This window comes from Malurus melanocephalus, unplaced genomic scaffold (assembly GCF_030028575.1).
Source record: "Malurus melanocephalus ecotype Western Australia unplaced genomic scaffold, MMel_1.1 scaffold_22, whole genome shotgun sequence".
In the NCBI taxonomy this organism is placed as follows: Eukaryota; Metazoa; Chordata; class Aves; order Passeriformes; family Maluridae; genus Malurus; species Malurus melanocephalus.
Window position 1 is genome coordinate 1370315 of NW_026623254.1, and position 23580 is coordinate 1393894.

At 39.7% G+C, this 23580-nt stretch overlaps 1 protein-coding gene and 1 long non-coding RNA gene across 3 annotated transcripts in view; both read right to left on the reverse strand.

Moving 5' to 3' along the window:
• The window catches only part of CALD1 (caldesmon 1), a 106180-nt gene extending 100727 nt beyond the window's left edge, over window positions 1-5453 (reverse strand). For both annotated transcript variants that reach the window (XM_057390016.1, XM_057390013.1), the window contains exon 1: window positions 5410-5453. The gene's annotated coding sequence lies outside the window, so the exon portion shown is untranslated. The remainder of the gene's footprint in view (window positions 1-5409) is intronic.
• Window positions 5444-23580, reverse strand: part of LOC130588972 (uncharacterized) — a 69058-nt gene continuing 50921 nt past the window's right edge. Inside the window, exon 3 of the long non-coding RNA XR_008967043.1 lies at window positions 5444-5502. This is a non-coding gene — a long non-coding RNA (uncharacterized LOC130588972). The remainder of the gene's footprint in view (window positions 5503-23580) is intronic.

Sequence of the window (23580 nt, forward strand, 5' to 3'; positions counted from 1 at the left end):
AAGGAAAGGAAAGGAAAGGAAAGGAAAGGAAAGGAAAGGAGCTTGCATATTGTTCATTGATGTTTAACTGCTGTTTGACAGATTTTCAGTTGCTTTATTGTAACAGTGAAGTCAATGATTTAAATTGACCGTACTTGAAACTCTTAAAGTAACACTCTCAATTTTGAATCCAGTTTTGTTACATTTAAGGTTTAACCAGGGCACCCACTGAAGAAATGCATAAGTGTCCGAAGTGTCTACTTTGCTGAATTCAAGGTGACCTTTTGCTACAAGTRTACCTTGAACAGACTCTTTGTGTCTGTGTGCATGTGTGTGTGTGCGTGTAAGTGCTGCAGCAAATAAATAAGGAATGTTATTCTAACTTCCTAAGTATTTTAGATTTGTAACTTAAGTCCAAAAGTGAGTCACTACTGTGTTATAGTAAATTCTGTATAAATCAATKGCTAGGTATGTTAAGTTAGCTTATCTATTAAGTGCCATTAAGTGTTAAGTGCTATTAAAGTTAAGTTTTCTCAAATGTAAGTAATGTTAAGTTTAAATCCTGTAGATTTTCAGATCTGTTAACTTTACGTGTTGCTCAGCTTAGCATTTATTAATTTTAAGTTCGGTTACTTATAAGCGCTGTTAAGATTGAAGTTCTATTATAGTTAAATTCTGTTACCTTTAAGTAATGCTATGTTTAAGTTTTGTTAATAAGGAGTTTTGTTAAGGTTAAGCTCTTTTAAGTATTTTAAGTGCTATTAGATTTAATTGCTGTTAAATTTTAGCAAAGCTAAATTTACATTCTGTTAAGTTTAAGTGATGTTAAGGTTACGTCCTATTAAGTTTAAGTTCTGTTTGAATATGCTCATTTAAATTGAAATATGAAGTCTTCTTGTCATAGCGATAAGATGAAACTAACTAAAACTATTAGTGAGCAACTGTTTAACCTTTTTTTTTTAAATACAAATCATCAATTATGATCCCTGGCGGAGCGATACTGCTATGAAGGTTCATATGCACAGAACCGATTTCCAAAAGTTTGACTTCAGAAATAATCAGTGACCTCATGACTGATGTTGATAGTATTAGAYATGCTACTTTGCAAAATAGGGCAGCCATTGATTTCCTTTTATTAGCGCAAGGTCATAGGTGTGAAGATTTTGAAGGAATGTGCTGTTTTAACCTTTCTGATCACTCCCATYCAGAAAAAGCTTGCTCAGTTACAAGCCAATCAGCATTTAATTACAGTCAACACCGACTCTCTCTCYACCTGGCTAAACAAATGGGGAATTACAGGCTGGTTGAAAACTTYACTGTTAAAGGGATTATGATCTGTATTAACCTTGCTTGCTGTTACAGTGACAGCGAGCTGCTTGCTGCTTTTACTGTTTTACAGAAAAGACTGCATTACAGAGCTGGGCTGCTCACAAAGAAAGAAGGGGATGTGTAGAAGGATCTCTATTAGACAGATTCCTGTGGGAACGAGGCCATGACTTGCTGTTACTGAGCAACCCAGACTATGAGATAGAAGATGGGATAGAAGAGGATGGGAAAGGGAAGGACGTGACTACAGCAGTGGAGCATGTACTGACCATGAAGGARAAACATAGTAAAGGAACAAGAGCAATTGAAGAACAAAGAGCAGTTGAGGAGCAAAGAACGATTGAAGCAGGTGCAAAATGCTGAAAATGGTGAATGAAAGCTGCAAGGCAAATAGAACACACTTTTGCAAATATACCAATTATCTGCTGRCAAGTAATGAACAGACTGCTAAATTAGCCAATAAACAATTGTCATTGATGTAGAAGGCTTGGTTTATGAAACAGATAAAAAGAGCTTGTATTAGAAATAAAGTGATATTGCTCATCATCTTGGTGTCTATGTGATCCATACCCCAGTCCCTGCAACAACTTAACAGTTCCAAACCCACAGCTCTCACATGAAAGCAAGTTGCAAAAATCAGGCTCTTTTTGGAAAAGAGGCATGGGGAACTTCCAGAGATTGGGAGTTCAAACTCAGTTCATATCAACATCCAATAATGCTGGTGTGCCTCTGAGGCTGCCCCACCACAACACCAGCTGGAGACAAGATACTCTTTTGACGCTTCAGCTACTTCTCACTTCTCACTTATGTAGAAGTCCTTGGCCAAGGCTCYTTCATTCCACAATCTGAAAGCATCATCAAAATGTATGCAAGGAAAATCTTGTCTCTTTTGCAATGCTGCACAGTATAATTATCATCAGGGTTCTGAATAATTGGCCCCATTTATCAGAAAGAGATCGGTCTGCTCTGTAAAGTTACATACACCAAGGGAAYAATGGCCCTGGAAAGTTCCAACCAGCAGAATCAGAAATGCAATTTTAAAGCGCCAGGAGAGCTTATTGTGATGGAGCTGAGAAAGAGYTGATGAAGACTGAAGAATCCCAGCTCCCTGGCCTATCTTTCCTGCAGCACATGCACTTCCTGACTTAGAAGGGTAATATTGCACAGAGGACAAAGACTCAGCTTCTGCTGTGCCCAAGCTGTGCTTGGCACTGCTCTCTGATGAACTCCCTGACAGTGAATGGAGCCAAAGTGCAGCCCCATCCTCTCCAGTGAGCTCTATCTGCTCTCTACCTACTGGGAAGATGCAAATAATCAACTCYACTCCCATCACTCTGAGCACAGCAGTGATTCTGCCCTTACACATGATTTTTCTGTTTGTTGAGAATTTTTTTTCAAATGTACTTAAACCTCTGTCTAACAAGACATGGTTTATCACAAGCAGATTTTTCTTCAGCTATTCAGTGTGTCCATTTTACAATTCCTAGGCGTTGTAATTTCTGATAAATAAAAATTTCTCTTCATCTAAAAGCTGGGATGAGTCACAGTAGGTTTACTTGTTTGGGTTCACCTTTAAATGGAGAATAACTTCCTACATCTAAATGATGCTCTGGCTTTGTTACAGCCTCCTCCAAACAGTAACACATTTTCAACAGCCCAATTCAATACAAAACCCACCAGGTTCTCATCTCTCACAAAAGGGCTTTCCCCAAAAAGTGCCCCAGCTCTACACAGAGGTCACTTGAGGTCCAAGAAGCTACAGGGAAACTCAGGCAAGAGTGAGTGCTGCCCCTCCTTTTCCAAGAAGCAAATAGGGTGGATGAGAGAAGGAAGACCCTATGTTCRTCTCAGTTGACCTCATCACAGTAAAGCCAGAAATGTCTTCAGAGACACTACAGAAATGTTTTCAGGCTTGATTATTTAGGAGAAAAGCTGACCAAACCCATTCTTACACAATATTTCCTAATGGCAAACATCTTTYAACAAAACAAACATTTCCAAGGGAAAATAAAAAACAATCATCACTAGCCAGTGACTTTGAACCTTAACCTTTGAGGCTAGCACTTATTTATGAAAGTAATTCATATAGGCATGTCAGATTGCTTTCAAAACTCAGGTTTGACAAGGCATTCAGGAATTAACAGAAGACTTATTGGACTATCATGATTATACTAAACTATTTACTGCCTTTTATACTCAGATAAAGAGATGTACCTTCTTTCCAGTACAGAGATAATGGTGGGTTTTTTTCCTTTCCAAATGAGTGTATTGGCCCACATTATTTGCTTTAACRATTTTCTCAAGGCAACTAATGGCCTATTCCATGTTATTTTCATTCTCATCCCCTAAAACCCATGYTTCTGTTCATCCAGCTTTACCATGTGAAAGCAGAGGTTAAGTGAGGAAAATATGATCAGATTTTGCCTTTACTTCTTTGTGACAGAAATCTTTTGTTGCCTTGACAAGTGCTGTGCAAGCACCAGAGGGACTTCAGTGTAAAACAGGTGGCACTTACCCTGCATCCTATACTTGGAGAAGACAAATGAGATCCTGGAGTATGGATTTTCAGATGCAATTTATGAACCAAAATAAGGAACCAGTCCCAAGTCAGCCTCTGTTTTGAGGCACTGAAGTGCCTTCTTTCAACACCACAGTCTGTGTGCTCAGATGTTTCTACAAATACAACTCCAACCATTGAGGTATCAGAAAAACCCTGGAGGGCAGTCACTGCCCTCTTTGAATAGCTTATCCACAGCACAAGGGAAGAGGACTACACATTTCTGACCCCACTTGCTCTTGGATAGTATGTCCTGGATTGATATTTTTAAGTAATTTTAATACCTCATAAATGCACTACTCATGRAAGCATGTGGGAATTTCAAGTCAGGCATTTCATGGGAAGAAGTGTTCCAYGGGAAATTTTTAGAACATTTAGGCTGGTTCTGAATCAAAAAGAAACCCTGATTTTGAATTGTCAGCGTTTCCTACAACTGGAAACACCAGATTGCCTCTGGCTTCAGTTTTAAATGCTCCCCCCAAAAAAGGCTCAGCAGTAATGCAGAACTGCAAAACAACACCCAGGGCAGAGAACAGCCTGCAACGATTATCAGCCCATYCAGCACTTGCACAAACCTTCTCAGAAGTTGAATTTGCTTCCCCAAGGATGATGACAAAAGCCTGAAATGGCCCAGACCCAGCAATCCTGACAGGRAGGGAAGGCTGCTGGAGATGAAAGGCACCCAGTGTCCAGCCTGCTGCTGTGTCGCCTCCTCCACACTGCTTTTGCCAAAAAGAGGGGTAGAGGTACAGAGGAGGCCCAGGCACACAGAGGACAKGGTCCCTCACCAGTGACAAGCAGCTCATTGTACCCCAAACTGAGGATGATGGTGTTTAAGGGAGCTGACTGGATGCTGGGGCAGTATTTCTGAGCCATCATTCTGCTGTCACAGGCGCTGCTTAAACTTTGAGCCACTCCACAGTTTGTCTCCAGTCTGGAATTTCCGTATATTGAAGGGCTGAAGTTTACACACATTATAAACACTTCCTTTAAATGGTTTGGGAGCCCTCACTTGTTCTGGCAGTGAAAGAACTATGTTTGTAAAAAAAAAAAATTTCTAACTCTTCCATGTTGTAAATAGTCAGTAAACACAGTTACTTGGACTCTCACATACTTCTCAGAGCCTGCTTGCTCTAAAGAGAAGACACAGCAGGATAGYAACACACTAGCATATGATCATAAGTCAAGTAAATATGGTTTAAGGCTCCCACTGCAAGAAAAAACTTGCAAAAATCCAGTGGAGAAACACAACTTTTTAARTAATGCTATATACCAATAAAATGATTAGTGTAAATCACAGAGATTTTGAGTTGAAATGCTTTGAATCTGCTATCAGTTCTGAACAAAGTAATCACTGGTGTCAATGACACCAAAGGGACAGGAGCCAAGGGTCTGCAGGCCTCTCCACTGATTTTCAGAGGAATTTGGATCAGCTTCCAAAACAATAAGCAAACACACAAGAAAAAAAAAAAAGATTCAAGGAAACCCCACAACTTCTGAATACCACAGGACAGGAAGTCTGAGGTAATTTCTTTGATCATACTCACAGGAAAGCAATTAGAGGAAATATTCTGAGGTTTCAGTAACAACCAGCTGACTGATGAATCAAAATGACAACTCCAGAAAAACCAAGGTGATCTCTGCAAAAAAAAAAAAAGCAGAAAAATAAGAATCTTATTAGCAAAGGCATAATTACTGTGCATTCTTCGCTTAAGTCTTCTTTAACAACACTCCTAGAAAGATTTTTTTTAAGTATGAGATAAAACTAAGAGTTTGCAATACACCAAAAAAAGCCACTATCAAAAGCTCTGGAAATTAGAATTTGAAAAAGGAGATTCTAATTTCCCAAAATCTCTCAACCAAGTCAGTCACTAAAACATGTTTAAGAAGTGCAGCTGGTACAGACCCTTGCTCTTAGAACAAGATGAAACATACTGTCTGACCAGCAGTGAATTTTCACAGCAGAGCCAAGTTCCAGCACTGCCCCAAGGATACAGGATATTCCCTGCAGTATAAAACATATTCACMAAAGTACTGTGCAAAAGCAGATAAAATGTAGGATGAAAGTCTGTAGATTATGTGAAACTATTCAGTTTAATAAAACCTAAAATCAGTACTAAAACTGAGGGAAGAGTCTATCATAATAATTTCTATGGGCAAACTGAATTGACTGCTCGTAAGTAAACGTAAAAGAGGAAAAAAACCTTAGTTCTTCATAAAGAATCACAGAACCACACAGAATCACAGAATTAGGTTGGAAAATACCTTTGAGATMTTTAAAAAAAGCCTTGACCTAACACCATGAGTTTATCAACCTATTTTCAGTTATTTTAAGATAATAGCATGAGGTTGGTACTTGCATTCATTTCTGGCTGTTCACTGGAAACTCAGACTTTTGAGGACTTGATGCAAATGACTACTCTGCAATTTCAAAAAACTTTAAAAAAACTTTACAGTCTGGTCTCTAGGTTTTAAGATGCCTATCACTGATTTACATTACTGCAAATATTGGGGTGGCCAAAGCCTCTAATTTGATTAAATGTAGGAGTTTCAGTATTACATTCAACAGATCTCAACCCTCATTTGATGCTGAGCATTACTATGCATTTATCACATAAGAATAAAGAACCATGTAAGAAGACATCCCTGAAAAGAAAAAGTTTGAAAAGAAACAGCAAGAGCTTTAAATCTTCTTCCTCTCCCTGGTTTCACCTGCTTACAGCAAGAGCAGACCAGGCTCTATCAGAGCTCCAGCTCATGAATAACAAGGCCCTTCCAGGTCACTGAATTAATTCCAACTTTTCACTAATTTGAGAAGGTTACTCTGCCCATTTCTATCGTTTGGTGTGCCCCACTTGACTCCTAGCAGGAATTACTTCAAGACATTCAGATCATGCTTTTGGAGGACCCTGGGTCCAAAAGTCCTTTTCTGCTTCAGACCATTTATTCTCTTTCAGTCTCTTCCAGATTTTTAAAACAGAGACAACCCTCAAAAATATCTTCATTTTCTTTCCCACAGTCATGAAGGTCTGTCTGCTGTTCTCCTTGTATTTACTCTGTTCTAAATCAACATTTATCTTTATCAAGTTCAACATAATTTCTTATATCTATAAAATAACTGAAATATTCTCTCACAGTGCTTGCCTTCCAAAAGTGCTCCTACCTCACCACAATTCCATTGTGAGCTTACTTTGAAGGGCTATGAACAATTTAACAAACAGGTATTTCTCATGCAGCTTAAGCATGAAGGAAGTCCAGGCCCAGGTCAAAAAACAGACCTCAGAAGTTTAAACTCTCCAATCTGAGAAACATCCCTCAGGTTTGGACACATTTTGGACTGTAACCTTTGGTGGTAAAATTGGCTCAATTTTTACTGATTCTTCAGCCCTTTGAATTCCCYTGACCACAAAGTCTGGGTTCACGTTCTGCTCTATTTGTGCAATGGCATTAAGAGCATTGCAGACCTTGGCACACACCCAGCACTGCACATTCAAGCCCTCCATTTCCAGCTAACATGGGCACTAGATTCCCAGATAACACAGGACAGTACCCATTAAATACAATTTTAGCAACAGAAATGCTTCTATCGGAAGTTCTTAAAAATGCTTGATCGAATGTACTTTGCAGCTTCAGCTGGTACTGCCATGATTGTGGAAATTGGGGGAATCAAATCGCATCCAAGGTCATTCAGCAGTTGATGTTTAGAGTAGAATACAAGAGCAGGGAAAGTGTATAAYGATGCTTCCCACAAATACCCTACAGCAGTACAGTGTAGAGTCACAAATACTTGTGACTTCCAGAATGCCTGAGTCAAAGGTGGAATCTATATATTTACTGATCTCCATGGCAGCTCTTTTCCATGAGGTTCAGCAGCCGCTGACACTGAACCAAATCCCGTGACAGAATCCTCAGTCACCTGATRCACAGTTAGCTCTGGTGTGCACAAAGTGTCCAACGGAGCAATCCCAACCCTGACAGCAAGATGGGTTAAAAGCTGTCCTGAAAATAGCACACCTGGGTTTCAGCCCCAATTACATCCTTAGGAAAATGAAATTTCATCAGTAAGAGAGAGTTGGAAAGTGCACTTGAGGGTTCTTTGTGATGAAGGAGGTAACCCAGTTTACCTACCTGGGTTCTGGGTAAGCAACCTTTTAGATGAAAAACTCACCCTCCAGTCTTTATAAATAGCAAATATTTCACAGAATCASAGAATCTGCTCAAGGGAAACAGAAYAAGGRAGCTAAAAAAATTTGAAACAGTGAAGAAGTCTCTTGTGAAAGCTCTGAATAGTTSAGKTTAGAGAACATCTCTGGACAYCATCTAGTCCTATTCCCTGCTCAARGCAGGCTGTCCCAGCACCATGTCCAGTTGAGGTTTTGACTGTTTCTAAGGATGGAGGCTYYACAGCCTCCCTGGGAAATCTGTTCCAGTGTTGATCACTTACCCTAATAAAGCTCTTCCCTACATTTTAAAGGAATTTTTTTAAATTTCACTTTCTGTCCTTTTCCTCCTGTCCTTTCACTGGGAACCATTGAGAAGACTCTGGTTTGGTTGTTTTTAATTGTCATCCTTGCCCCCTCCCACAATCACAAAGTGACAGTGTGTGACAGCCATAGAGTGGCTGTTAAGCTTGAATCTCATTCCAGTACTAGTTAGGAAGTTAATCCTTAGATTTCAATACTGGCTATTTTTTTTTCTCAAGTCATGAAAATGAGAGCAGGAAACCACCTATTTTTTTTAAAAAAATGGTCTACACAAAGTATTTCATTGAATACCCACTTCTTCAGAACTACTTTTCTCATATTGACGTGAATGTTGTTGGTGTTGTCACGTAGTTTATTCACTTAGGGAGAGAGTATAAAGGCAATATTTAAAACTTGCCCTTGGCTGTGCTGTGAGCACGAAGAAGGCTTTTCAATACAGTATTTGGCAAACAAGTGTTGCCAACAGAAGAGGGGACAGGAGGCCTCAAATTCATCTGTCACTAGGATTCCCAAAGCAGGTRCCCAAGGAATTTGTTTTCTAGCATGACCCAGAGGAGAGGTGTGTTGACACCTTTTCAGCAGCTTTTCAGTACAAAACATCAGCATGCAAAGTAAATAAAAACGCCTCATGCAGCAATAGACTCAAGTTAGATTTAAAAACCAGAGTCAGATCCCACAGGCTTCAGGCTAAATGCACATTTACATGCTCTGCTGAACACAGACAGTTYGCTCTACCTGAGCTCTGCCTCCCAGAGGGCTGCAGCCATCTCCTGGGGGAAAAGTTTGTGATGGAGAAACATCTTCCCTTCTGCCACACTGCTAAATGACAGATTTCCCCTCCACCATCTTAAAATGCCCGTTATCCCTATGCTGAATTGAGCAGCAGAACACCCTAATATTTTGGAGGAAAATCACTCCTCTTGCAAGCACAATGATGATGTCTCAGCAAAAGTTAACCTGTTTCAGGTCCAGTGACTGCCCAATGTGCAGGCTTTTATTCTGCACATCCTGGCATAAAACAGGAAAGGAAGCAAAGTGCTTCCTGAGGTTAAACACAACCAAAAAGAGGGCTAGACACAGCTCCTTCTGAGTGAAAGCAGATTGCAGATTGTGTGGTTATTCCTGAAAGTAGAGGCTGAMAAATAAGCAAAGTAAGCGTGCATCTGAGCAGATGTGGGCTGGAACACCATCCTCAGCCATGCAAATATAGCACTTGCTTCCTTCTTTGGCCGCATTTGTGCTACTAAGCAGAAACCATTTGCTAACTGCACAGCAGTGGCATTCACATTAGCAGAAAACCAGACTCCTCATCTCTTCCTGCTTTGATCAGCAGTTACTGACCACAGGAATAAACAGAGGGTTGTGCTTTGCAGTTGCCTCATGCAGGATCTGTTGTTCTCACATGGACATCAAGGGACAGCAAGAACAGGCCAGGCCTGTTCCAAATGAGCCCTTTGTCCTCACGTAAACCTCTCGCCAACAGAGGAGCGACACGCACATCCAGGAAAAGACAACTGAAGGAAGGTATCTCCCTCTCAAATTGTGTGTCTGGAAGAACAAACCTTTTCAAATTTAAAAGCCAAAGCTTGTGAYAGCCCTGTTTTTAATCTGGAAATTGAGCTAAAGCTCCCCTACATCACTGGCAGTCTGCTACAGAACGTGCCTCTGAGGGAAACTCTTTACTGCTAATAAAAAGTCCCAAATTCCTTGCAAATTTCCCTGTCCCTTTCAGAAAAGGGTTCCAGAAAGCTTAGAGCTCTAATCCAAAATATTAATAATCCATAAAAAATACTGCATAATAATTCAGAAAATAGTCTCTTCCAACAGACAGTAAATGGAAACTGCCTGCTTTAAAGCATATTTTGACAGCTGCTAGCATCATTCAACATTTCAAATAAAAGAATCTATTCAAAAGAAACAGAGTAAGGAAGATAAAAAAATTGAATCAACAAAAAGGTCTCTTGTGAAAGCTCTGATTTTCTCCTCCTCTGTGTTGTCTTCAGCTATTGAATGGGAACACACTAGTGGGATGGGTGTTTGAAGGGAAAATTCTGAGCTGTGTCCTTTTCAGGAAAGTTTAATTAATGGCATTTCTGAGAAGAATTTTGATTGACAGAATTAGTGCCAGTACTAAAAGTTACTATTTGTGGATCCTGGAGCTCAGAGCTCCCATAAAAAATAAAACAGTTCAGAAAAGAGCTTTGTGCAAATGAAGGCRTTCCCTCAGCAGGGAAGGTTCATGTGAACCTCTTTTGTGGCTTCCCTTCACATGGTTTTTCTGTGGAGATAGGAGAGTAGAAAATCCCTGGAGAACACCCTCCCCATGAGGCAAAAGGTTTGATTCCATTTTCTAGGTTAGTCCTTGGGGAAGGTTTCTAAAAAGAATCAAAATTAAACCCTAAGAACGAACATTCCCAGATTTCATGGAGGMAAACATTTGGTTCCACTTTCTTTTCTTTTGGATTTATTTCAGCTTTTAGTTCAGACTAACTTTTAGTTTTCAAATTCTTACCTCCTTCCTACTAAGATAATCTAGTGTTTTCCTAGTGACACTCAGCTCAAAAGATTCCAATTCTCTAATTGCCTATAAAGACTTGGGACAAATGATTAAGTTGACCACAAGCATTGAATTTTATTTGATTATTATCAAATCTTTAAATACCATCTCAAATAAATCATCTTTTAGAAAGGGTAATGCATTGCATGCCAAAACAAGAAACTGGAAATAAGCCAATGCTGSTCCATTGCAAAAACAAGGGAAGAACACAGTATTCCAGTTCCCACAGGAAGCACACACCAGTTTGCTGAACCATCCTCCAGAAACTTTAAAATGGAAGAAAAGAAGAAGGAAAAAAAATCTTGTTTCTTCTCACTTTCTACATCCCTTCTCTATCACTTTCCTCAAACAGGATAACATAGTTCAGATCCACTTATTCTATCCCAGAACCTTTCATGCATCTTATTTGCATCACATCTTGATGTTTTACCCCATTTTTGTCTCTGCTCTTCTCCTGCTTTCCTATCCATTGTGTCTCCCCCCATGTACTGTTCTCCAGCTTATTTGCTCACTCATTTCACATTCTTGCTACACCCAATTGTAACCAATATCCTGGACCAGATCCTCTTGTCCTACTCCTTATTGTTATCATCCTGATATCTGCTACCTTTGATCTCATCGGTTTTCGGGGGGTTTTTTTCCATAAATCTCCAATCTTGCCCTTTTTGTGCCTTAAAAATTCCCGGAAAACATTATTTCTTCAAATTATAATCGCTTGTCTGTATTTGTGCTTGCCTTTCTGCCTTCTGACTGAGGTAAGATGAACAGAGCTAAACTTCCACAGAGGAAAAGTATCACRGTACACCAGAAAGCTGCCACTTACTCTGAAATAATGCAAAAAATGAATACAAAAAACTCTTGAAGTGGCTTTATTAGGTATAGAACGCTTACAAATCACACATCACAAAGAGTGTCCCGGTATTACCATTATTGGTGATTAATACAAATATCTTCTTCTATAGCCTGTTTCCAGTGACCCAACAAACCACTTTTATTCCAGCTACTGCATTTCTGTCTGGGAGTATCTGTAGGTTTGATGCTGTCAGGTCCCACTGCTGCTGGCAGTGTTTAGTAGGGGTGACTGGTACACAAACCTTTAAGGCAACAGCATTACTATCTCAACTTTTATTAGCTCAAAAATACCTGCAGAAAGTAGCAGATATACATGAATGACCTCTAGGTGTCTACACAAATACTGAAATTTTAATCCACTCAGGAAAGCAGACTGATTGTTCCAGATGGGCACCAYCATCTCCACTACATAAGTAATGAGCTTTGTCACCACAGGCTGAAAAATGGATCAGCACCCTGACTTCTTCCTGTTCTGCCCCATGGATGGAGGAAATGAAGTTGCTGGAGAAGGCATGGCCAGCATGTCTATTTTCTAACACAAAACCTGGCAGTCTGCARTCCATCATCTAAGGGAAAACCACCAAGGCAGCTTGTCAGCTTTCAAACACTACCTGTGTGCTCAGGAATACCTGAGCTCTGCCAAACCCGCTCCATTTATTTTAATGAACTACAACTCATAACTTCAATATGCAGTGTTAAATCTCTCCTCGCTTGGCACCCATATAAACAGCAAGGAATGTGCACATGAAAAAAGAGTTATTCTGGTCACACCTMTAACTTTTCCAAAAGGAAGGGCATGCTCAGGTACTGTAGATGAGAATCGAGATGACTGAGCCCCAGCTACTTGTTTACACGGCTATCTTGCTTTCAATGGTAGGAAATATTACATAAAATCCATGTAACACATACAAGCTAAGTGCAAATGATGAAAGAAATCAGCAAGGGAAAAGAGGCCAGAGAGCTGTTGTGATGGAATAATAGCAGCTGGGAAAACTGAAGTCAACCCAGCTATGTTATTTTTTAATTAAAAATAAACATAGCCTTTGTTGTCATGGGATTGGTTAACATTCCATTTTAAAAGGAAAATGAAAAAATGGAATTTTGTTTTACTTCATTCTCATTCCCTTCCTAACCTCCCTCCCCTCTCTGTCCCCTCCTTTCCCCCAAAAACTATTTTTAGATTTTGCAAAAAGGAACATGGTCATAAAACTCAGTTCAGTCTGCAGCACCAGACATAACTACCAATTTTTAAGGCACTCTCTTTCTCTCACACCAATGCCTCCTTGATTAAAAATAGTCAGACTATCATTTTGTTGATTATTTTGTCTTCCACCGCTGAGATCCATGCTAGCAGTACRAGTATGCATGACTAAAGTGCATATGTTTAAAAGACCAAAAGGCTGTTTGGACAGCCCTTTTAATGAAGGTTGCAGCAGACCTATGTTAATCCTTCCAAGTTCAGCCCTGCCTCTCTTCAACACTAAAGCAGCTTTTACTCACATCTGGCTAAGGATTTGTCCTAGTTTTTATGAAATTTGCTTGTGTCCAGGACTAGTAAAAGTCTTATACTGCTTCTTTGCAGTGCTCACTTCACAAACAGGAGTGTGAAGTCACTAGCAGAGAAAAAACCAAAGAATCCAGAATCACTTCAGGCTTTTCACACATTCCAAGGACTCAAAGGCTACCTGTTTCTGAAGGCTGACTACCTCATTAGCCTCTTTCCCATAAGTTTTTCATTCATTTATCTTATATATTTCCTATGTGCTTTTATTATGTCTGACCTCAGAGAAGCTTGGTCACTGAGGTCTTCTCTACACAGCTTCCACATTGCATTTCAAAATCTTACCTTGCACAATCAACTCTCTCCCCATCTGCTTTTCTAGTTACACATTTAAGATGTTTTAGGCCATTATTCATGTGAAATACAAATCCAGAGGCAGTTGCAATTGTTCTGATCAAATACGGAGGAGATGATGGGCCAAGCCTCCCCCAAATCAGAACGATTAAATGGGCATTTTCGGTAGAAATATCCATCTTCAGCTGAGCAGTTATGGAGGAATCAAAGAAAGATGTATCTAATAATTAGCCACTAATTTAAGTAGTGAGAAAAGAGAATTGAGGTGAAATAAAAATACTTTCATGTAGCTCCTGCATCTCAGGAAAGTACCATCACATCATCAGCCTAAAGGGTATTCAGAAGTGGGTTTTGTTTGCTACCTGGACTGTCCAGAATCACTCCAGTTTGCATTAAAAGAATGTCCTGTACTGCAAAAGGGAGTGTAATTAATTAATTATTCATTCAGTGCAGAGCAGCTTTAAAGAGAGCCATGACTAGTAACACTGCAGTACAGGATGGCAAATGCACCCCCATTTTCACAAGAGAAAGACCCAACCCCTACCCCAGCTGCACAGAGTGGCATTTAAACCTTCAATCTTGCAAGTGGACCTGAGAATGGATTAGACTCCAAGTGTGTTTCTTTCTACTTTTGTATTTAAAAAGGTCATTCTCATCATCCCAATGAATTTTTGAGAAAGATTTTTAATTTGTGAACATTTAAATACAGAAATAATTTTCCACCCAGCTCTGGTCAGTATYTGCTGACTCACATCCAAATTCCTCTATTTGAATCTTCCATTGACTCCAGAGAAAATTTGTGGCTGACCACAGAGCATAAGCTTAGCTAACTAAATACCATAATGCATATTATTTGCCATGCAACAGTAAGCASAGGGGAAAGAGGATACTGGGTTGCAAAACATTTTTCTTTATGCTTTGCATATTTTTTGGAATAGGAAAGAAAACCACATTAGGCAATGTATTTGTTTTGTCTCAAGGACATTGGCTCACAAATAAATGTTACTGCAACTAGTGAGAGTTCAAGTCATTGTAGTCCAAACTATAAAAGAAAAATAAAAATTAAAAAAAACTCAAGGCCTTTGGAACTCAAATGATATTCCTCCTCCCAACAAAACATAAATAACTCAACAGTTTAGTGGCCAACAGTACACAACAGAATGAATTCTGGGTAATTAGGCATCAAAGCAGAAATGAAGCATTCTATGAACATTAACCCTGTTTTGTGACAGCACAAAATTGGATTCAGCTTTAGAACATCAGAGAAAGGCAGGGAGACCCCAAGGAAGCTCAGTTTCAGCCTTCTTGAATTTTATACCGATTTCCCAGTAAGAATAGAAGTTGAATTAAACATGACTAGAGGGATTGTTTTATCTTTCAGATGCTGCCAAAATCTAAGGGTTACATGAAAACAGAGAAGTCAGAAAGGCTTCTCAGTTAAACACTTCCTTCTCCAGGTAGGGTGGCTATTTGACTAMCCAAACAGAAACTTGCTAATTCTTACTACTAAAGAGGATTCCATTATCCTTCTCACAGTATTTTTGCTTCTCTGCAATATCTGCAACAGCTCAGTCTAGAAACCAAAGCAATTCAAAAACTTTGGGAGGTTCCTTCCATTGCCTGTAAAAGGGCAGGGAGGTGGGTACAATGRCAAAATCTGAGCAGGACAGGGGAACCAAAATAAAACTCGAAAGTGCAAATGGAAGACAGAAGATCACGTCTGGGGGGAAAGAGTTGAAATAACTAAGAAATGCAATCAGTCTTTTTATTCAGGACAGCCACAGCAGCAAGAATAACAGTGATTTTGCTGTTTTAACAGGCAGAGAGACTTCTCTCACCACTTAACAGCACAATTTTTTCTTTTACATCTCCAACCAAGCAGCTAAGCCACTGAAAATGCWAGCATGTGCCAAAATGGGCAAAACATTCAAGACCATCCATGTCCCATCTTCATGTGGCAAACAGAAAATGCAATGCTATTTGCAACCCTTTGATATTTCTTTGTTTCTCATGGGAAACTRGATGATGTTGTCTATTGCCAGCTCTCATTGTTAACAACACTCATGGAGAGTTTATTAATTTTATGTCTTGATGCCATTTGTCCAAAACAACCTTTCTATAAGGGTCASATTAGATTAATAAACAGCAAAAGTGTCATATAGACATCAGGACTCATTCACCAAGTAGAATTCAAGTAGACTTTAAAAACAGAACCCTCTTGTCAGCCTCAGGATTTCCTTGATCTTTAAGTTGTAGAAATATACAAAACTAAACAATAGYTGCTCACCCCACTAATTTCTCCTATCCCGTAATATACAAAAACACAGTTCAAAGAACATTTCTAWTTGAATATGCTCCATCTTCCTTTCCCAGTCCAGCTGAAAATCTGTGAATGAGGTGGTTCATATGTGAAATGATTGCTACATTCATCCACTCAGTGGATGCCAAGTTAACACTTCTCCCAGCTGAGAGAGCGACTATTTTATCTGGGATAGAAGAGCCCCGTCCCATCAGAATTGCCATATCGTGACAATGACAGGAAGTTACCACCAGTTTAGGTTCATTTGGTTTGATGTAAGTCAAGAGAGGGACCTCTGGTCTCTACAACCCCAATGCTTTCAAACTTATTCGACCACAATACCCATTACAGCTTGCATCTACTTTATGAACACTTAAAATAACATGACCACCTTCAGCTGAGTGAAAAAAGCTGACAGGAGGAACAGCTACAGAAACAAATCTGCCCTGTGCTTTAGGCAAAAGCACCCTCAGAACACACAACAGAAGGACAAAAGAGGACCTGGAGAATTAAAGCAATGGGAAAGAAGATGTTAAAAACAAAGAGAAGCAGTGATAAATAGGCATAAAAGACGAAAAAAGATGGGCAGAATGATCAGCACAAAGGGAATGAGATAGGTTTAGTGATAGRTTTGAATAGGTCCATCCCACCAGAGGCCCAAAGCAACTCTTACAGCTCCTCCAGTTGTTGCAGCTGCATGGTATCRCTTCAAGGCATTATGACATTATTCTATTTATAGTATCCTCAGTGGTGCTTGTCCCCACTTCAGTCACCAAAACCAAAACAGATGATCTGCACTGCMTGATTTTGCATCTAGCAAAGAGGCCCACACACCAGCAGAAAAGGAATCTGTTTTGATTAACTGTCAGATAGGAGGAGTGCACAAAAAGCCTTGTGATAACAAATACTTCATGCAACAGGACTCATTCTACCTGTGGTCCAGAATAAGCAGATTAAAAACAGATAATCAAAGAAAGGGCAAAAAAAAAAGAAGAATGAGGGTTTAAGAAGTTAAATTGTTAGTGCTGTAGCTCTCAGTTTAATCTACAAAACAGCTTTCATCAAAATATTAGATTGTTCTCCTCTGAGCCATTCATCATGTCAGATATTTTTCTAATTTTGACTTCTACCCACTAGAGATCAGAAACCTTCTAAAAAATTATCATCTAGGGATTCCTCAGCTGGAATTTGGACTGGCCTACATAATTCCTCCAGACACTGCTCCTTGACTTTTTCCCAGTGCAATGCCTGGAATGCCAGCTCCATGCTGCAGAAATTGGGCAGAGTACCTGTGAGAGCAGTGGCAGCTTTGTCAGCACACTTAAGGTACAAAATTACTTCCAGTTAATGTCTGGCTCCTGTGCACTTTCCATCCAGGATGCCAGAATGGGACAGTAGTTTAGTCACCCTTGTAACAGCAAATCACCAATCCCAGTCATGGCTTTGCCCTCTGTATATTTATGGGAAATCAAAAGAGCTGCATTGCAGCATGAGGAAAATACATTMAAAATTCCACACAGAGAAGGCTTCAGGTAATACTTTATCTCTTTACCTGGCTAAATCTCTAAGGTTTCTTGGAATACTAAGCATAAATATATCTCTCCTCACTTTTAGTCAACATACAACCACTTTAAAGCTTTTGTTTCTGTCTGTGGTGTGCATAGTATTTCCACTGATGAATGATCCAAAGTTTTCCATCTCACAAGAAACCTGTGAAGGAAGGGGTCATTTCTGTTCTCATTTTACAAAAGGCTGATTATAAAAGAGGAAAAATAACTTTTAAAAGAGGAAAAATAATACAGTCACAGACATGTTCTGTGAATGAAGACCTTACACAGGGGCCTCCCRGTGTGTCAAACAGTGGTACAGCTTTTTTTATTTGTTTTTTTTTACAGGGGAAAAAAGAGGCCAATTTCTCTGAAAGAAACAAATTATTCATTTCCTARAAACACAAAACTGGTTTCTGTCAAATTCTTTCAGTGGTATGCTCTGAAAAGTGAGAGAGGACAGTGACAAATGTGGCAGAAGATGATAACTGCTGCCTTCTCCAGAAATAGCAAATCCATTGCTGTCAGCTGCCCTGCTTGAGCCAGAACCAAGCACACACTTCACACAGTTTGAAGTGCCTTCTTTATACAACCATAAATGACATCTAAATAATTTTAAATAATGAGGGGAGGAGAAGGATGTAGRAAAGAGAGGAAACTTCAGAAAAGTCTCGAGTATTGCCTTGTTCTAAGCATACAAAAGAGCAGCAGTATCTTTAGTGGCCCTTCAGAACTGCAGTAGGGCCACCTCAGCTTGGTGACTGACCAAACATTTCTGAAGATAATACATGAAAATCTCTATGGAGTTAATGAAGGCACAGGGATTTATTAGCCCCTAATGAGCGTAGCATTCGTACATCTTCAAGACAGATCTAAATGAATTTCAGACAGACATTCATGAGAAAGAGGACTGTCTRTGATAAATAGCTACTTATGCGACAGTTTTAGGAATTCTTGAAATTACAAATTCAAAGCTTAAAATGTATCCATTTATTGCTTTTTTAAATTCTTTTAAAGAGGAAGATATTGCCTGGGAGCATTCAGAAGTGGTACAGCTGCACTCTGACATGAAATCTGAAATCTTCCTGAACTGTTTGCCCTTTTTACAAGTAGACCAGCCAGCCCCAAACCAAGCTCTTCTATTTTTAGGACAAACATTCATAATAATTATTCCCAGATGTGCAGATTCTTCTGTGGATTGATTTGTCTCCATTTTCAAATACTGCCTCGATACAAAAACTCACCTTTTGTGSATAGGTGAGTCAGTCATAGGATTGTTTGCTCACTTTGGTGCCCTGCACCACCTCCCTGGTGACATGTCCACAGCCAAGCAATAATGGATCACACCATCAATGTAAACGTTATTGCTAGAGCAGAAAAGGAAAAAAAAACCCAAAAGAAATGAAAAATCCTAAACCAAAAACTTCACATGTACAATTTCACCAGTTCAATCTTGCATTTACAACTGCAGCCTTTGGCTAATATACAAACTGCTTCTTCTAGGAAGAAAAAGCTCCACTACTTCAATGAGAAGAACAATTCTGAACAGATGCAGCTAAGCCCTGACAAATCCCTGGGTAGACATAGTTATTTCAGTTTGAGAGCTTAGAGTATGACTGGAAATCTGAACACTTTGAAGATGACATAAATCAAAGTAGCCTCTCCTTCAACATGGTGATTTCCTCTGCTTGGAGTCCCTTCCACTTYGAGAGAATGGATATAAATTAGCCTCTAAAAGCAATACACACTGTTCACTAGGATTATGTGAAGTACTTTTTCTAAGGAGAGAAAAATGAGCTTTTTTCCTCACGTCTGCATGTACACCTTAAAAACTTGTTGTAATGAGATGGTGCTGGATGATCACTTTGGCTGAAGAACAATGACAGAAAATCAGCTTCTCTCCAATTTAAATGCATAGGGAAACCTCAGCACCACCATGGCATAAGGGAAGTGTGGTGACACATGACAAGTACTCTTGTACTCAYAAGCTTATGCCAGAGGTGGAGGTTTCAGTAGATTTTTGGGAATAGAACTACAGGCTATAGGATTCATGGCAGACTTCTGGTTCTGCACCTCCTTTTACCGCCGCACCAGGATAATTAGGGCAAGCAGATAATTAGCTCTGTTTCCCGTGRKRTSTYTWKAKRTSYCMYRTGWRTGGAGCCAGCTCAGCTACCAGAACMGAAGTCATTTCAAGAATRTGAGCTGTGAGAGACTGCTGAAGAACTGCTCAGTCTTAGCAATACAAACAGCCATGGCTGTGCAGCTGATGTCCCAGAAGAAACAATCCTGGGATCCCTCTGTGCTAGAGAGGACCTACAGCATTGTGCCTGTTCAGCTGGTCTGAAGGAAAAGAACACTTTTGGATCTTGTTCTGGCAGCAGTTTTCCCCTGCTCTTGTCTTTACTGTGAAACACTAGCCATACAGACAATGCACAGCATTTTCATACACTTTGCACAGTCCAAAGACTGATTTCCAGCCTCCAGACTAAAAGAAATTTGGCTACAAGACACAACCTGAACTTCATCTACATATTAGCATCACTACTGTGGGTCTGGTGCTCTCTGTGTTATCACATTCACTTCTAATAGCTCCAYAGAACAATCCCTATTTATGCCTACAGATGGTGACATCAATTAGGCATTTATATGCACTGATATATCTTGCAACAGATGTAGCACCAAAATAGTGTGYAAACATGCACTCCATCCTATCATCYATRGCCTAAAAAGTACAGCAGGACACTTCCTCAGGTAGTAACTTCTCTGTAGAAACTAGTCCTACTGAGGTTAGGAACAATACAAAWTAATAAGGTTTTGCTCTAAAGAATAAGCTTCAATGGTACACTGATAAAAATGCACCAACTGTTACAATTTTTTTAAAAAACTCAGCATCTTACATGGAACTGCTCTAATTACTGCCCTAATCAACATCATAACTTACAAGACAACTTGCAATTAACATATGGTCAATAACATCTGCCAATTAGACTATCTTGTGCACTGTACATCTGATTCCTATTTTCACTGGAATGCAGCTATTAGTGCTGGAACTTGGCCAGGGTCTCTGCTTTGGCCTCTAATGCTCTTTAGATGAGCAACCCTCAACTTTCTGCAGCAGTTAAGAGGAAAACAAGATTCCTGCACATATGAATTAGGTCATAGATATGAACCTTGAAAGGAGGTTCATYAGTCATTTTTAGAGCTCCACTACTTTAAAGTAGAAGAAAATAAATCACAGAATACATCCACTTCATCACTGCATAGTGTCATCACAGACAACAAAGTTAAAACGGTATTAATCAATGTATCCCACCATTCCTCCTTTTGTTYCCTGACCATCCTTTCCYTTTTCTTTCTTTTTTCTTTYRTTAAACTTCATAGCCTAGAAAAAAACACATGCATTTTATTTAATTATTCAAGATCAAATCTCTGCTGTTGTCAAGTGTCTTTTATGRATGGTTAAGGATTCACACTTTCCAGGACCACCTATAGTTGCTCAGCATCTTTCAGGACAGTTTTGCACAGTTTCTTCCCTGATGAAGTTGCAATTACCCAAACACACAGTGCTCAGCAAGTCTCAGGGTAGGAGRTGTGAAGCCTCCTAAACATCTTGCACATTAAAAAAGCACAAGACGATGAGGAATTCTATGTAACTGCATAATCAAAGCATGAAGAAAAAAGAGAGCTATCTTTAAACTTCCACAAGTGTTATTTGTAAGAGACTGTATGGAAGTCCCTCATCTGTCTCATGATCTTCGAGATGGACAGAGACTGAACACCCAAAAACCCCAAGGGGGAARGGGRACTTTTGCTCAAAGAAGTCTCTTTTTCTCCTTCTCACCCTCTTCTATCGCATAAACYGTGTTGTTGGCACTCAATAAAAGTGCTTTGATTTTGAATAAATACTTGTCCCTGTAGCTTTGCACTCTAAGATTCGGTTAATGAAACATCATGACTCCTGCTTGTATTGAGTGGATTGTGACATTATTTCAACTTTGTGAAACCAAAATCATTCACAGGGCCATGTTCCAATATTTTTTTTTTTTTTAATGTACCATGGAAAGTCTCTGCTTTTACCAGCCTCGGTAACTCACACTAGAGTGGCAAAACAATCTTTATCCAAAAGATTCCACAAAACATGAGGGTGACAATTATTTTTAGGGTTCCAGAGAAAAAGCATGCTGGGGAGAAAGTCATTGCCACCATTATCAGTCAAAGTACAGAAAACTGTTCAAGCCTTCGGAAGACATCCTTTTAACAGCAAGAGAAAACTTGTGACCTGGGACTCAAGATGARACTTCTCTGCCTGATTCCGTCACGTGATTTTGGGGTGAGATTGGGGACAGGAGGTTACCTCAATGCTGCTTCTTCCCCTACTGCCCTTTGATTCCCATCTGATCAGATTTTAAGTCTTTGAGGCCTTGGAATGCTTTTCAACGTAAACAGTGCTTAAGCTCCCCTTAAGTGTGGTATAAAACTATTAATACAGAAAATAGAAAATGTTTTGGTTTCTTCTCTCTGGGAYAGAAAGAATACCAACAGAAAGTCAAAGGAAGCACGCAAAATTTTCCACCCTGGTCTATTGGCTGTGTGGAGCAGAGGTCCAWCAGGAGCAATGCTGGCCTGGCTTCAGCCTGAAAGGCAAAGTTCAGTTGCCATTTCCATCTGTGCAATGCACCTAGCAAAGCTTTTTGTGCACCATTCCATCATGTGCTCCTGCTGCTGTCAGATACAGAAAGGGAAGAAAATGGAAACATGAACCAATGAAGTCATTTTCCTTCCCACATACAACCTCAGGCTGAGATGATGTCAGGTTTCAYAAGCAAAACAAGTTTGAATGACAGCAACACTTGAGAGGAGAAAATCCAAAGGAAACCTATGTTTATCAAAAAGTRGTGCTGCTGATTCAACAGGCAGCATCCCTACTGCAAAGTCTGTAATGAATCAAGACTGTGTGCGATGCCACTGCTAGGGAGCCTTGACTCTCACAGAATGGGGAAAAATTGCCTAAAGGCTGTACTCTCTCCTATGCCAAAAAAATCCTGAAGGGATTATAAGGCTAGTTACCTTTACTCTCAAGATAYCCAACTTTCTGCTGAACCGTAAAAAATCATATTGGTCTAGAAACTGATGCAATTTCTGACATCTCTCAATCATCTCTGCTAAATTATGAATCATATGTGAATAAATGTAAAGGAAAAACCCAGATCCCTCCAATTCTCTTACTGGAATAGAAATGGAAAGGGTGAACATGATGGGAGGGGGCAGTTGTGTTGGCATGATGCCACATGAAGTGCTGCTCCTTCCAGGGAATTTCTCTGAAGAATGGCTGTGGTTGRACTGCATCCTTCTTGTGCCACAGTGGACAAGATCCTGACTGAGAACATAACCCTCAGCCCTGACCTTCAGTCACTGCTCAAAGTCACACTGTATTTTTTACAGGAGTAGAAGCACTTGGGAGAATTAAATTCAAGTTCTCTTCGCWCTGTATCTCCTCTGCAGATTAAGATGCATGCATTTGATCAGCTTTGATCAGCTCCTGCATGCCAGGATTGATCTGGCTGTATCAAAACACAGATCTGCTGCCTTCCCTTCCTCCTCACAACCAAGTGGGCTTTAGYAAAAGCAGTGATCAGAGGGAACAAAACAATCAAGTGGAAGCTGCTTTCCCCACATTTCACTTCCCTTGCTCCTGGCTTGCTGCTATTGCACTATTCAGTACAGTAACCTCCATTTCAGGTAGGATTTGAAAAAGATGAGGGAAAAATTGACCCATTGTTTTCCACCCTTGCATCTRACTTTTTAGAAGGACAGGTGAGGAAGGTACATGACATTTTAGCTCATGTATTAGTGACTCCTGTCATTTCGGGGTAACCTTAGACTTGGAAAAAAATACAGCAAGCTTGAATCATATTAAAGCCCTGATTTAGCAAARTGCTCCGAAACACATGCTTATAGTTAAGCATGTGCCTAAATGCTTTGCTGAATTAGGACCTATGTTGGTAAAAGGGGCAATTGATTAATGGCTTCTGACAACCACCAGAAACTAATGAGCCACAGACCGCTGCTTTTTCCTCCAAATGACTGTACTTAAACCCCAAGGAAATTTCATTATGGAAAC